General features: G+C 38.3%; 1 protein-coding gene across 5 annotated transcripts in view; it reads left to right on the plus strand.

The window, feature by feature from the left end:
- Positions 1-13,937, plus strand: part of ARHGAP10 (Rho GTPase activating protein 10) — a 366,346-nt gene that overhangs the window by 294,605 nt on the left and 57,804 nt on the right. The gene's annotated exons all lie outside the window — the stretch shown is intronic.

Here is a 13,937-nt window from a genome sequence, read left to right on the forward strand (position 1 = left end):
GGCTTCAACTCAACTGAGGACATTTCTTGAATTTTGAAATTACTCTTCATTTTTCTTGCTACTCCTTCTTTTCCTACTTAAAAAATATATATATTTATATATATGTATATATATATATACATATATAAATAAAATTCTTTTATTATTCTTTTGAGCCACCATAATTATATATTGGTTTGAAAATGTGAGATGATCATCAAAGGGAGAAAGGGGATGAGGAGGGAAACAAATACAGTGCCTTCACAACAGGCAGCGACATAATCATATATCCAGATAATAAACATCAAAGAGCAATAACAAGGCAGGTAACAACTATCTTCAACCCAGCTGACTTGGAGGACCCAGAATGCCTCCTGCAATAACACTGGGGAACTAAGGCCTTGTAGTAGTCTTTTAAATAGCTAAAGACCTAGATACATATGATACAAGTATTAGCTTTACAGTCAGATCCTTATTTTCCAGAGCAAGGGCATGCATCAACCTATAATTTCAGAGCTTCGTTTAAAATCAACCTATAATTTCAGAGCTTTATTTTAGACATTAGTTTCAACTCCTGATCCCAGCTAACTTTTTTATTCTTTTTTTTTCCTCACTTTGACTCTCTCTCAGTAGAGTTGCTAATAAGGAGTAAAACTGACTGGCTTGAATTGCACCTTCTTGTATATCTCACTTGTCCTCTAGTGGAAGTGTTAATAAATAGTGAAATAAGCAAATGCTGGAAAGCAGGAGGAGAAAAAGAAACCAGGAAGACAGAATAATACCTAAACTGGCTAATTGTTCCTTAAGGAAGACTGCATTCACTATATTTCATAAAGAAAGTGACCAAAGAGGCAATCTTGTCTTAGGACCACTTCTACTTTTTTGGCGTTTTTAGGAATTGACTCACAACATCTAGTTTATGTATTATATTAATCTTTTGATGATTGGATTGTTAAGTGATTATGAGTGGACAAGAAGTTATGATAATGGTCTTCAGCATATCTTTCATGTAAATATTCAAGATGGTGTACAGTCATGGGTTCCCTAATTTTTAGGTGATATAATAATTCTTAAAAATTATTTGATTTTAAGGGAAAATATTGTCAAATATTCAACTCCTTTAGTCTGTTTCCAAGTTCATTATTGATATTTTCTTCTGTATTTTGTATTTTACAAAGTACTTTATGACTTTACGTTAATCCTTCTTGATTGCAGCTTTGGATTTTATTTGGACAGCTGTCAGAATCAGGAAACTCCACGAGTTTGGTCATAGACTGATTTTATTTCATGTTAGAGGTTGTAAGATAAAGCAATAAAAACTATTATCTCCCCCTGCCCATTTTCCCCAGCTAAGCTTTAAAGAAACTTAAATTGTGTAGAAAGAATCATTTCATAGAGAACAATGTTTTGTCATACACTTTTGTATTTTGTGTATTCTAAAAAAAACTGGTGACCATATGTCTGTCTGTCTGTCGCACTGTGGAAGCATCAAAAGAAGATGGAAGGACTATTACAGAGTCACTGTAGTAAAAAGGATTGGTCCATGTTCAACCATTTCAGAAGGTAGTATATGATCAAGAGCCGATGATACTGAAGGAAGAGGTCCAAGTTGCACTGAAGACGTTGGCCAAAAAAAAAAAAAAAAGCCTCCAGGAACTGGCAGAATAACTATTGAGATGTTTCAACAAATGGATGTAGTGCTGGAAGTGCTTATTTGTCTATGCCAAGAAATTTGGAAGACAGCTATTTGGCCAGTCATCTGAATAGATCCATATTTGTACCCATTCCAAAGAAAGGTGGTCAAACAGAATGTGGAAATAACTGAGCAATATCATTAAAATGACACATAAGTAAAATTTTGCTGAAGATCATTCAAAAGCGGTTGCAGCAGTACATCAACAGGGAACTGCCAGAAGTTCAAGCCAGATTCAGAAGAGGACGTAGTATAAGGGATATCATTGCTGATACCAGATGGATCTTGGCTGAGAGCAGAGAATACCAGAATGATGTTTACCTGTGCTTTATTTACAATTCAAAGACGTTTGACTTTGTGGATCATAACAAATTATGGATAACATTGCGAAGAATGGAAATTCCAGAACACTTAATTGTGCTCATGAGGAACCTGTACATAGACTAAGAGGCAGTCGTTTGAAAAGAACACGGGGATACTGTGTGGTTTAAAATCAGGAAAGGTGTGTATCAGGGTTGTATCCTTTCATCATACTTATTCTATGTGTATGTTGAGCATATAATCTAAGAAGCTGAACTGTATGAAGATGAACGTGGCATCAGAATTGGAGGAAGACTCGTCAACAACCTGCGATATGCAGATGACACAACCTTGCTTGCTGAAAGTGAAAAGGACTTGAATCATTTATTGATGAAGATCAAAGACCACAGCCTTCAGTGTAAATTACACTTCAACATAAAGAAAACAAAAATCCTCACAACTGGACCAATAAAGCAACATTATGATTAATGGAGAAAAGATTGAAGTTGCAAAGGATTTCATTTTACTTGGATCCACAATCAGCGCCCATGGAAACAGCAGTCAAGAGATCAAATGACGCATTGCATTTGGCAAATCTTCTGCAAAAGGTCTCCTAAAGTGTTAAAAGCAAAGATGTCACCTTGAAGACTAAGGTGTGCCTGACCCAAGCCACTGTGTTTTCACCTAATATGCATGTGAAACCTGGGCAGTGAATAAGGAAGACCAAGGAAGAATTGATGCCCTTGAATTATGATGTTGGCGAAGAATATTGCATATACCAGGGACTGCCAGAAGAACAAACAAATCTGTCTTAGAAGAAGTACAGCCAGAATGTTCCTTAAAAGGAAGGATGGTGAGACTTCATCTCACATGCTTTGAACATGTTATCAGGAGGGACAAGTCCCTGGAAAAAGACATCATGCTTGGTAGAGGGTCATCGAAAAAGAGGAACACCCTCAAGGAGTTGGATTGACACAGTGGTTGTAACAATGGGCTCAAGCATAACAATAATTGTGAAGATGGTGCAGGACTGGGCAGTGTTTTGTTTTGTTGTACATAGGGTCGCTACGTGTTGGAATTGAGTTGAAGACACCTAACAACAAAATTAGAGATAAAATGAAGAGGTGTAAATACCCTTTTGAAAGGAAACATAGTGAAAGGATACTAAAAATCTATTCTTGTTACCGATTATCACTTAGCACATTGAAAACTTTACCTCCTCAAAAAATGAAATAAAAAGATATATTCTTGTCGCTAGAACTTAAATGTTGTTTCAGTAGCCTGAATCATCTTATGTAATTGTCATCTTCACTTGAAGATTTCAAAATGATTAATCTTTTTTGTATTTTTTTATTGAGGGTAGTTGAGTTTTTCCCATATTTATCTAATTTTGGTATGCGTTAGAGCCAATTTTGGTTGATTATTTTTCCTAGGTTATACAAATGAGATAGAAAACTTTAATGCAGAGGTTTCCCTGACCCTTTGATCTTCTCATTGTAGTGTGAGTTAAGTGTGACTTAGTAAAATCCAGAACATACAGTTTTTGCTTAAAAATTAGATAGACTATCTGCCAAGATTCAAGGAACTGATTTAACCAAGTTCTAGCATGACTGGAGACTTTATTCAGCCATATGATTTGGTTACAGATTTGGTATTTGAGTGAAGTGGTTTGTGGTATGTTATTTCTTCTTCTGCATCAAATTGAGTATGAAACTATGTGATGTATCAAACAGCCAACCCTGGAAAATACTTAGAATTGGTTTCAACTGAACATCAAGCAGATCAAAAAACCATTAGCAAAGCATCAGCAAGCCTGTTAGCATAAGCCGCTGTAGGATAATAACAAACCATGAGAATCCACTCAGTTGCCTGGAAGCAGAGAATTCCAAAGGCTGGCATCCAATAGGAGATAAGTCCTCTGCTGTTGGACACGATTTTTATCGTTTTACTCAGTGCTCCTCCATTCCTCCACATACCCCAAATTGAGGGATGACCATTCAACTAAAGAAGCTGTGTCTTTACTTCAATGAAGGTTTTAATTGGGATTGGCGTATTTATCCATACTGTGTACAAATAGCTCATTATTGTTTTTTGTAACATATGATTAAACTTATTATTTGCAGATGACTTTAAAATTCTAGTTACTTGCTTTGAAATCTTTATTGATAATTAATATGAGCAGAAATTGATAGAGTATTTAGTTAGATTTCTTACAATAATGCAGATATTAAATCTTTACTAAAATTCTTGTTTTTTATTATTTTGTAGAGCTATACTGTTCGTTTTCATATAGCATTTAGTAGTCTCATGAACTTCACAGTTAAGTAGATTTGTCAAAGTTACTTGTTGTGAAATAGCGTTTATGGAGCCACAAAACGTGAGGTAGGTTACTAAGTGGTAAAAACAAGACTAGAAGTCAAAGGTTTGCTTTCATTCCACTCTCAAGTTATCCTTCTAAGTTTTTACTTCCTTAGAACTAGTAGTAAACTAACTCTAAAAAAGTTTAGTGTATATTACATGTTTGTTTTTTATCCTGCCCGCTCCAAATATATATCCCTGCTACCTCTTATATAAAGAGGGGCTGTTGTCTTTGCTGTAATCCCCCCAAATACCAGGCAAGTTCATGATGCTATCCGAGATGAAATGACCTTTGTTATTTTTCATTCAAGACAAAAGAAACATTTTAAAAGAAGGTTTGGGAGATGGCTTAGTTTAAACAGAACTAGACATTGACGGGACTAGTTTTTGTTTGTATCTTTTTGGGTAGCTAGATGTTCTGTGCCTGTCTTCTTTTGTACATGATATGTTGTTGGGCCTGGTCTCCTGAACCTTCCCTGAACTGGCTGCTAATTTTCCAGGAGGTGTCTGGGTCTCTCCAACATTCTGAAGGTTATATGGAGGACTTAAATAGCAGGACTTGCCACCAACTTTTCCTTCTGGATTGCATCTTTCTTTCTTTCGAAATGTTTGTCTTCCTCATGCCCTGCTTTCACAGATGGGCAACTGGCCCTGCCCCAGAACCAGTCTATCCTTGTTGTTAGGTGCCATCAAATCAGTTCTGACTCATAGTGACCCTATGTACCAAATCCTGCCAGCTCCTGCACGATACTTGTAATCGTTATACTTGAGCCCATTGCTGCAGCTACAGGGTCAATCCATCTCATTGAGGGTCTTCTTCTTTTTTGATGGCCCTCTACTTTACAAAGTATGATGTCCTTTTCCAGGGACTGGCCCCTCCTGATAACATATCCAAATATGTGAGATGAAGTCTCACTATCCTCCCTTCTAAGGAGCATTCTGGCTGTACTTCTTCCAAGACACATTTGTTCATTCTTCTGGCAGTCCATGGCATAGCTAATACTCTTTGCCAACAGCGTAGTTCAAAGGCATCAATTCTTCAGTTTTCCTTATTCATTGTCCAGCTTTCGCATGCATGTGAGGCATTTGAAAATACCATGGCTTGGATCAGGCATATCTTAGTCCCCAAAGCGATAGTTTTTCTTTTTAATACTTTAAAGAGGTTTTTGCAGCAGATTTGCCCAATTCAATATGTCATTTGATTTCTTGACTGCAACTCCTATAGGTGTAAACCCCGGTGACATAGTGGTTAAATGCTATGGCTGCTAACCAAAAGGTCAACAGTTAGAATCTACTAGGTGCTTCTTGGAAGCTGTGGGGCAGTCCTACTCTGTCCTATAGGATCACTATGAGTTGGAATCGACTCCTTGGCAATGGGTTTGGTTTGGTTTTGGTACGTCTATAGATGTTGAAAGTGGATCCAAGCAAAATGAAATTCTTGACAACTTCAGTATTTCCTCCATTTATCATGGTATTGCTTATTGGCCCAGTTGTGAGGGTTTTTGATTTCTTTATGTTGTGATGCAATCCATAGTGAAGGCTGTAGTCTTTGATCTTCATCAGTAAGTTCTTCAAATTCTCTTCACTTTTGGCAAACAAGTTTGTGTCACCTGCATATTGAAGGTTGTTAATGAGTCTTCCTCCAATCCTGAAGCCACATTCTTCATAAAGCCCAAGTTCTTGGATTATTTGCTCAGCATACAGATTGAATCCAAAAAAACCCAAACCTGTTGCCGTCGACTCAATTTCGACTCATAGTGATCCTATAGGACAGAGTAGAACTGCCCCATATGGTTTCCAAGGAGCACCTGGTGGATTCAAACTGCCAGCTTCTTGGTTAGCAGCCATAGCTCTTGACCACTATGCCACCAGGGTTTCCACAAATCAAATAGGTATGGTGAAAGGATACAACCGTGACACCTTTCCTGACTTTAAACCATGCAATATCCCCTTCTTCTGTCTTCATTCTGTTTGAACGACTGCTTCTTGGTCTGTATACAGGTTTCTCATGAGCACAATTAAGTGTTCTAATATTCCCATTCTTCATAATGTTATCCTTAATTTTTTATGATCCACACAGTCGAATGCCTTTGCATAGTCAATGAAACACAGGTAAACATCCCTCTGGTATTCTCTGCTTTTAGCCAAGATCCATCTGACATCAGAAATGATATCCCTTGTTCCACGTCCTCTTTTGAATCCAGCTTGAATTTCTGGCAGTTCCTTTTCAGTGTACTGCTGCAATCAATTTTGAATGATCTTTAGCAAAATTTTACATATGTGTGATATTAATGATAAAAAAAAACCTACCTGTTGCTGTGGAGTCGATTCTGACTTATAGTGACCCTACAGGACAGAGTAGAACTGCCCCATAGAGTTTCCAAGGAGCACCTGGTGGATATGAACCGCTGACCTTTTGGTTAGCAGCTGTAGCACTAAATCACTCTGCTACCAGGGTTTCCATTATATTAATGATATCATTCAATAATTTCCACATTCTGTTGGATCACCTTTGTTTGGAATGGGCACAGTTTATTTATTTAGGAAACTTAAAAAATTGTGATTTATAGCGAGCTGAAAACAAAATCATCTTGAAAGCCAGTTGGCAGGATTTAATATTATTTTAGTGTGGGTCTTACTGGAGTGTTGTGCTGGCTCTTACACATTGAATCGTGGATGTGCTAACTACAGAACATCTGTTATTGTAGTCCTGCAATGTGGTAGATGCCACGGTGGGGAATGCAGAGCCTTATAAGCAAAAAAAAAAAAAAAAAAAGACAATACTCACTACTGTGGAGGAGGAGGTGGATAAACCGTGATGTTTTCTGGAGGCATGTTCATTTTCCTTCTGTCCTGAGTAGGGACATGCCCTGACCTGCAACTGTCTCTAAAATCAAAGTAGGACAAGTAAGTCACAATATGGATGTTCTTTTCCCCTAAGTAATATCAAAACAGAAATTTGAGTGACTACCTAACATTGAAATGAGACATGTCAATGAGAATAATGGGGATTATATAAATTAGCCATCTCAGGTATGTCAAAAGAATATGGTTGTATTTTGAGGCATAAGCAAAAGAGTAGAAAGCAGGCCACAGGAAGGCCTTTTTAAATGTAGATCTTTCTTTCTTTTTTCAATCAGAGAATATGCAATGCCAGTAGCAGTTTCGAGTTTTTCTGCCTCTGTCCTTTATTAGTGATTTTTATGGCACTGAATACTAAAATCAGAATTATACCTCAAATCTATTAAAGAGCTTTTAAACGTTTCTTAGCATGCCACACATGGCTTCTGCTCTTATTCTCAGTCTGTGTGTCACTCTAGAGTGAAACACGAGGCAATATGGCAATTCCTTCCCAGTAGTGTGGATGGCAGTGAGCACTCTGAGGAAGAGAACTCTGGAGCTACAGTGGGTACCAAAGGTTTCATGGAGAAACATCGAGCTGAGCCATTTGGCAAGTGGATGGAAAACTGTTTCAGATGAGAGGACTAGCATGGATGAAGGCATGGCAGTAGCAGTGAGCAAGGGCAGGCATGGAGGCGAGGAGGCAGCCAGCCTGGTTACCAAGGGGGCGTCTGAGACAGCAGTTAGTGACAGGGTGGCCTGACGAGACCTGGACAAGAATGAATGAGGAATCCTGGGCATGGAGGCACCATGAGTTGGAATCAACTCAATGGTAATGGGTTTCAGTTTTTTATATGAACCATGTGGAACTCATTTCCCAAGAAAGCCCTTTTAGAAATCCTCTTTGTGAAAACAAACTTTTGTAGGTGAATCCTACCTATGCTGCTTTCCCCAGAAGTTCATCAGGACATTCCTGTGTGAGGAGAACCACTGTAACACCATCGCTGGTGTGCATTTTCAGTGACATTCTATAGCTATTGACATTTTCTCACAGACCTATCTGATGAGCTTGACTCAGAATTATATAACTATAATTAGCCGGGCACAAGAACTTCATCTTAAGCTCAGCAATCTTTCTTCCCTTGATTTTCATCTCTTTTTTTTTTTTTTTGGCCTGACATTTAATGGGTGGGCTTTGGATAATAAATTCCTGAGTACTGAGGCCTGTGGCTATCTCCTTAGAGCAACGTTATGATTCCTTGATATGGAATTACTGTGTCGTGAAGTTAAATCCAAGACTCTGCTTGAATCAGTGACAGTATATGTAGACAGATTATTTCTTAGCCCATTTTTACAGTGATGAGATCAATGGGTTGGAAAAGGCAGCCAGAAATTTCAGGGCTGTAATTGAGTTGTGACGTTCCCATAAATCATGGAAGCCTCCTCCCCTGCCCTGGCACCTCCCTGATGTTAGCGACAAAGCAAAAGGCAACTTCTTATGTGACTTCCTATGTAATCTTAAAAATGCTTCTGTGTGGGATGAAAATTTCCCCTTTTCTTAGGGGAGGGAAAAAAAAAACTTAAAAAACACAGAGCTGCTTCCGTGGGGAAAAGAAGTTCATGGCAGGTAACTAGAATTTATAGAAGAGAGAAAAATTCTTTAAAGCTTATCTCCTGGTGGTGTGGGTTTTTTCCCTTAACTTCTAATAGCTTTTATTTTAATTTCTAGTTTTGAATTCAAGCAGCTGTCACTCTCTTTATAGCCTTCTTTGAAACTCTTGCAGTGTAGGAGGTAGCAGAGCTGTCTAAGAAACATCTTTTCAAACCAACCAAAGTATTGTTTATCCTGAATGAAATAGAATTTTTAAGGCTGTCAAGAAGGACTGATTAGAAACGTTTTCTGTGGTAGCGAGGAGGGTGAGGAGAAATCTTGAAGGGAAAGGTGTTATCTTAGTGTGGCCAGTTCTAAGTGACTTCTATTACAAAAAAGACTCTTATGGACCATGATAAAAATTACCATGACATAAAGGTGTAGTCTGCAATTAATGTAGCAAAACAAACCCTCGCCGAGTTCGTTTTTACGTACTGAATCCGTACCAGCTGTTGGGGGAAAGAAAAACAATACAAGATTGAATCAGCCATGGAGACTATTTCTACTTGTATTTGTCATGAGCTGTCCGTAGTCCATTTTTATTAGCTCTGTATGGCAAGCTGTACAGCCTGGCTCCATCTGAATGCTCAATTCTGCCTTCGATGGCATTCCTGTGGGTCTTCTGAGCAGTATTTAGAAGGAGTCCAGTACCACCTTTGGATTAAAAGATCTTCAGGCCTGCTAAAATGAATTCTTAGGCTGGCATTTTGGATCTATTCATATTCTCTAAAATCAACAGCATAGTTTTTTCAGGTTGAAAACCTGATGATGGTCATGATTTTGCTTCTGTGTTTGGGTTAGAATAGAAATGGTGGTAATTTCAATCTCTGTTTGTTATCTTAAGGTATACTCTTTCTTTAAATTTTTTATACTTAATGCAAGCACGTGGTACAAACGTCAGAGAGTAATAGTGAACAGTTTTAGAATACCATATTATAGATCAGATACTGTTCTTATCAACATTTATTAAACCTATGCAGTTATCTCAACAATCCTCTAGGTAGTATTGTTGTCCCTATTTTATAGTTGTAGAAATTGAGGCTCAGAGAGGTTCAGTGACTTACCTGAGTCTCATAGTTGCAAGTGATGAAGCCAGGGTTGAACCCAAGCAGTCTGACTCCAGAAATGCCAAACAAAAGTGATATCATGAATAGTTTTTTCTTCTCCAGAGTCAACAACATTGCCAGTTTTCTTGTGAATCCTTTCGCAGATAACCTATGCATTGAAAACAATGCGTAGGCTTACCAAAACCAAAAACCAAGCCCATTGCTGTCGAGTCAATTCCAATTCATAGTGACCCTATAGGACAGAGTAGAACTGCCCCGTAGGGTTTCCAAGGAGCCGCTGGTGGTGGATTCGAACTGCCGACCTTATGGTTAGCAGCCAAGCTCTTAATCACTATGCCACTTAGTCTAATTTATTTCAGAAATAATTTTTAGTTTTTCCATTAAAAAAAATTGAAGACCAGTTTTATTTTAAGGCAATTAGAGTTGTGGTCTTGATACAGGAGATGAAGGAGAAAGAAGAGCCAGAGATGACTATGGACCTGGGGTGTGATACAGCTTAGCAAAAATGGGCCATTTAGGAGGGGGAGGTGGGAGGGAAGCACCTCATTTTATTTCAGTGATATAGTATTAAGTACTACAAATATATTTTATCATGATTTATGTAACTACTCACCTAAATAAACAGACATCTTGTCTTGGGTAAGTTACGGTGAACCTATCTGAGGCATCTCCTTTAACAAGCTGTTATACATTTGGAAATTGAGTGCATTGAGTAATTTGTTGCTGCCTGAAAATACTGGATTTTGCTGTTAGTTTCTTCTCTTTTCTCTAAAAATAATTTTATTTGTTTTTTATTGTGCTTTAAGTGAAAGCTTACAGCTCAAGTTATTTTCTCATACAAAAATTTATGCACACATTCTTATGTGACCCTAGTTGCATTCCCTATAATGTGACAGCACAGTCCTTCTTTCCACCTGGATTTTCCACATTCATTCCACCAGCTCCTGTCCCTTCCTGCCTTTTTATCTTGCCTCCAGATGGGAGCTGCCCGTTTTAGTTTTATGTATCTACTTGAACAGAAGCACACTCACAAAGGATGTCATATGTGTCTTACAGTCCAGTCTAACCTTTGTCTGAAGAGTTGGTTCTGGGAATGGTTTTAGTTTCAGGTTAACAGAGAGCCTGGGGGCCATGTCTTTCGGGGTTCCTCCAGTCTCAGTCAGACCATTAAGTCTGGTCTTTTTACTAGAATTTGAGTTCTGCACCCCATTTTTCTCCTGCTCCATCAGAGACTCCCTGTTACATTCCCTGTCAGAGTGGTCATTGGTGGTAGCCAGGCACCATCTAATTCTTCTGGTCTCAGGCTGATGGAGTGTCTGGTTTATGTGGCCCTTTTTGTCTCTTGGGCTAATATTTTCCTTGTCTTTGGTGTCTTGCTCCAGGTGGGTTGGGACCAACTGATGCATCTTAAATGGCCCTTGCTAGCTTTAAAACAGTTTTAATAGGTAATATACAGTCACATGCTGCATAACATCTGTTGGGGCAATGTCTGACCACATATATGTCCATTGTGCCATCTGTGCATAAAAAACATTAAAGAAACACTTCCAGATACAGTAAAACATCTTTCACATCATAATACAGTAATAATAATAATAATAATAATGTTTTGATGCATGTCACAAAGTAGTGCCCATTATTACGAACCATTGTTATGTGCCTCGAATTTTTAATATAATAGGCTTTATGGGGGGTTGGTTCATAACTGTGGGTTGGGCATTCATAGCCCAGGGACTGCCTTATACAATATGGTGTTCACACAATGTCCAAATCACATAATGTCCTGTTTCACAGAACGTATCATGGACACTAAGCGATAAATGACTGTATTTCTGTGTCTTAAAAACCAAAAAAAGTATAAAAAGGATACAAAGTGGAACGCCCATCGACTCACTTTCTGAATCCTACTGCATCTGCAAACTGGATCTTAACCAGTGATATTAAGGGTTTAAATCATAAAAGTTGCCATTTTTGTATGTGAAAAATATTTAATGTCATCGATATCAAATTTCTTTTTGCCATTTTGTAGGTCAAAAATAATAAAGCACCATGTGGTTAAACATATAGTTTCTTTTGTGTCCTTTTTCAATAGTGTATTACTTGTTATGCACACATATGTACATATATATGCACACACATACATAATATGTATTTAGTTTACAGAAGATTCAGCTTATCATGGATGTAACCTGTGCTGTGTAGTTTGTGTGCTGAAGCTGAAGAATTTGATGTAGAAGGAATGAGAAGTAGAAACAGAGTGAAAGGATATGGAATCCCTCTGGCATGAGTTGACTTGGAGGTCTTTCACTGGCACCACATTGAGAATGGTCAGCTCTTGATGTTTAGTATTTGCCTGTTAGGCTTAATGTATCCTTCACCTTCTAAGGTTCCTGGGTGACGCAAACGTATTACGCTGAACTACTAACCTAAAGGTTGGTGGTTTGAACCCACCCTGTGGCACTGTGGAAGAAAAGCCTGGCATTCTGCTTCTGTAATGATTATAGCCAGGAAAACCCTATGGTGCACAGTTCTACTCAGTAACATGTGGGCTCGCCATGAATCGGAATTGACTTGACCACATTGGGTTTGGTTTAATTTTCTCCTTCTACTTAGGGTATTCTCACATAGTCACATTGTCCTAGCATTTTTGGGACCACTACTACTGGAAATGGAGCCCTGGTGACTCAGTGGGTAGGTGCTTGGCTGCTAACCAAAATGTTGGCAGTTCAAACCCACCAGCCTCTCCTTGGAAACCCTGTGGATTTCTTTCCTATAGGGTCATTATAAGTTATCGACTTGATGGCAATGGGTTTGGTTTTTGGTTATTACTGGAAATATTTAAGCAGCAAAGAGTTTTATTGAATGGCAGAGTTGTTTGTGGTTAAGTTTGGATTTATTAAACTAACCTGGATTTAAATGTCTGCCCTTCTCCTGCTGTCATTGGTAAACCTAAAACACCAAACCCAGTGCTGTTGAGTCAATTCCGACTCATAGCAACCCTATAGGACAGAGTAGAACTGCCCCATAGAGTTTCAAGGAGTGACTGGTGGATTCGAACTGCCGACCTTTTGGTTAGCAGTTGTAGCACTTAACCACTACACCACCAGGGTTTCAGCTCAGCTAATCCCCCTCTAAGCCTTACAAGTTTGGGGCAATAACTTCACAGGGTTTTTGCAAAAAACAAATGACTTACAGATGTAAAGCACCCAGTGTGTGGTAAATGCTCAAGAATTCTTAATTATATCTTCCTGAGGGCCTGATGCATGAAGTAGGAGGACTTCAGATATTCTTTCACAGAAAATGTAACAGTCATATCAGTTATCTATTTAACGTGATATTATTTTTAGTTATTTTGGTCCAGTGTAAGGTATAATACCTAGGTGTATTGGTTGCTAGTGTCTTAATTTGGCAATTGATTAAAAACTTACATCCTTTAGGTAAAAGGAATAATGGGAGGAGGAGGACAGGTAAGAAGCAAGGAGGTCCAATAGTCTTCATTGTCTCAGCTGTACTGGTGTTTGTGTTTTGAGCACAGTACTCTGAATTTCCTGAGCTGTCAAAGTGGCAGGCTTCCTCAGAAGTTTATGGAAGACATTTTGATTCAGTATCAGATTACTTTTTGATGTCTAGGGATAATAGCACATATTTGTTATATTTTGTGTTTGTTTATGTAGGCAAAAATCTCCGTATCTAAATAAATATCCCAGGACAGCGATTATGATGTAAAAATGCTCTCTAAGCAGGTAGCTTTGACTTCTACTGCCATTGAAACCCAATTGGTCTTATTTGCTGTATAATTGAATTGCTATAGACTTTCATCGACCTTTGCAAGTAGTAGAGGTCGTTCCTTGAATTGTAACCTAATGCCTGTTAGCCGCTGTTATAATTTTATAATGGAGGGGTGGTCTGTATTTTATGTCACGTAATTATAATATATAGCTGATTCACTCATCAGCTTTACTTAGCGTGCACCTTCAGCATATTTTAGCCATCCAGTAGCTTTTTGGGGCAAGCGTTATGCTTAATTTTTTTAAATCCTTGGGCAAAG

The sequence above is a fragment of the Loxodonta africana genome, chromosome 13, assembly GCF_030014295.1.
Source record: "Loxodonta africana isolate mLoxAfr1 chromosome 13, mLoxAfr1.hap2, whole genome shotgun sequence".
NCBI classification, from domain to species: domain Eukaryota; kingdom Metazoa; phylum Chordata; class Mammalia; order Proboscidea; family Elephantidae; genus Loxodonta; species Loxodonta africana.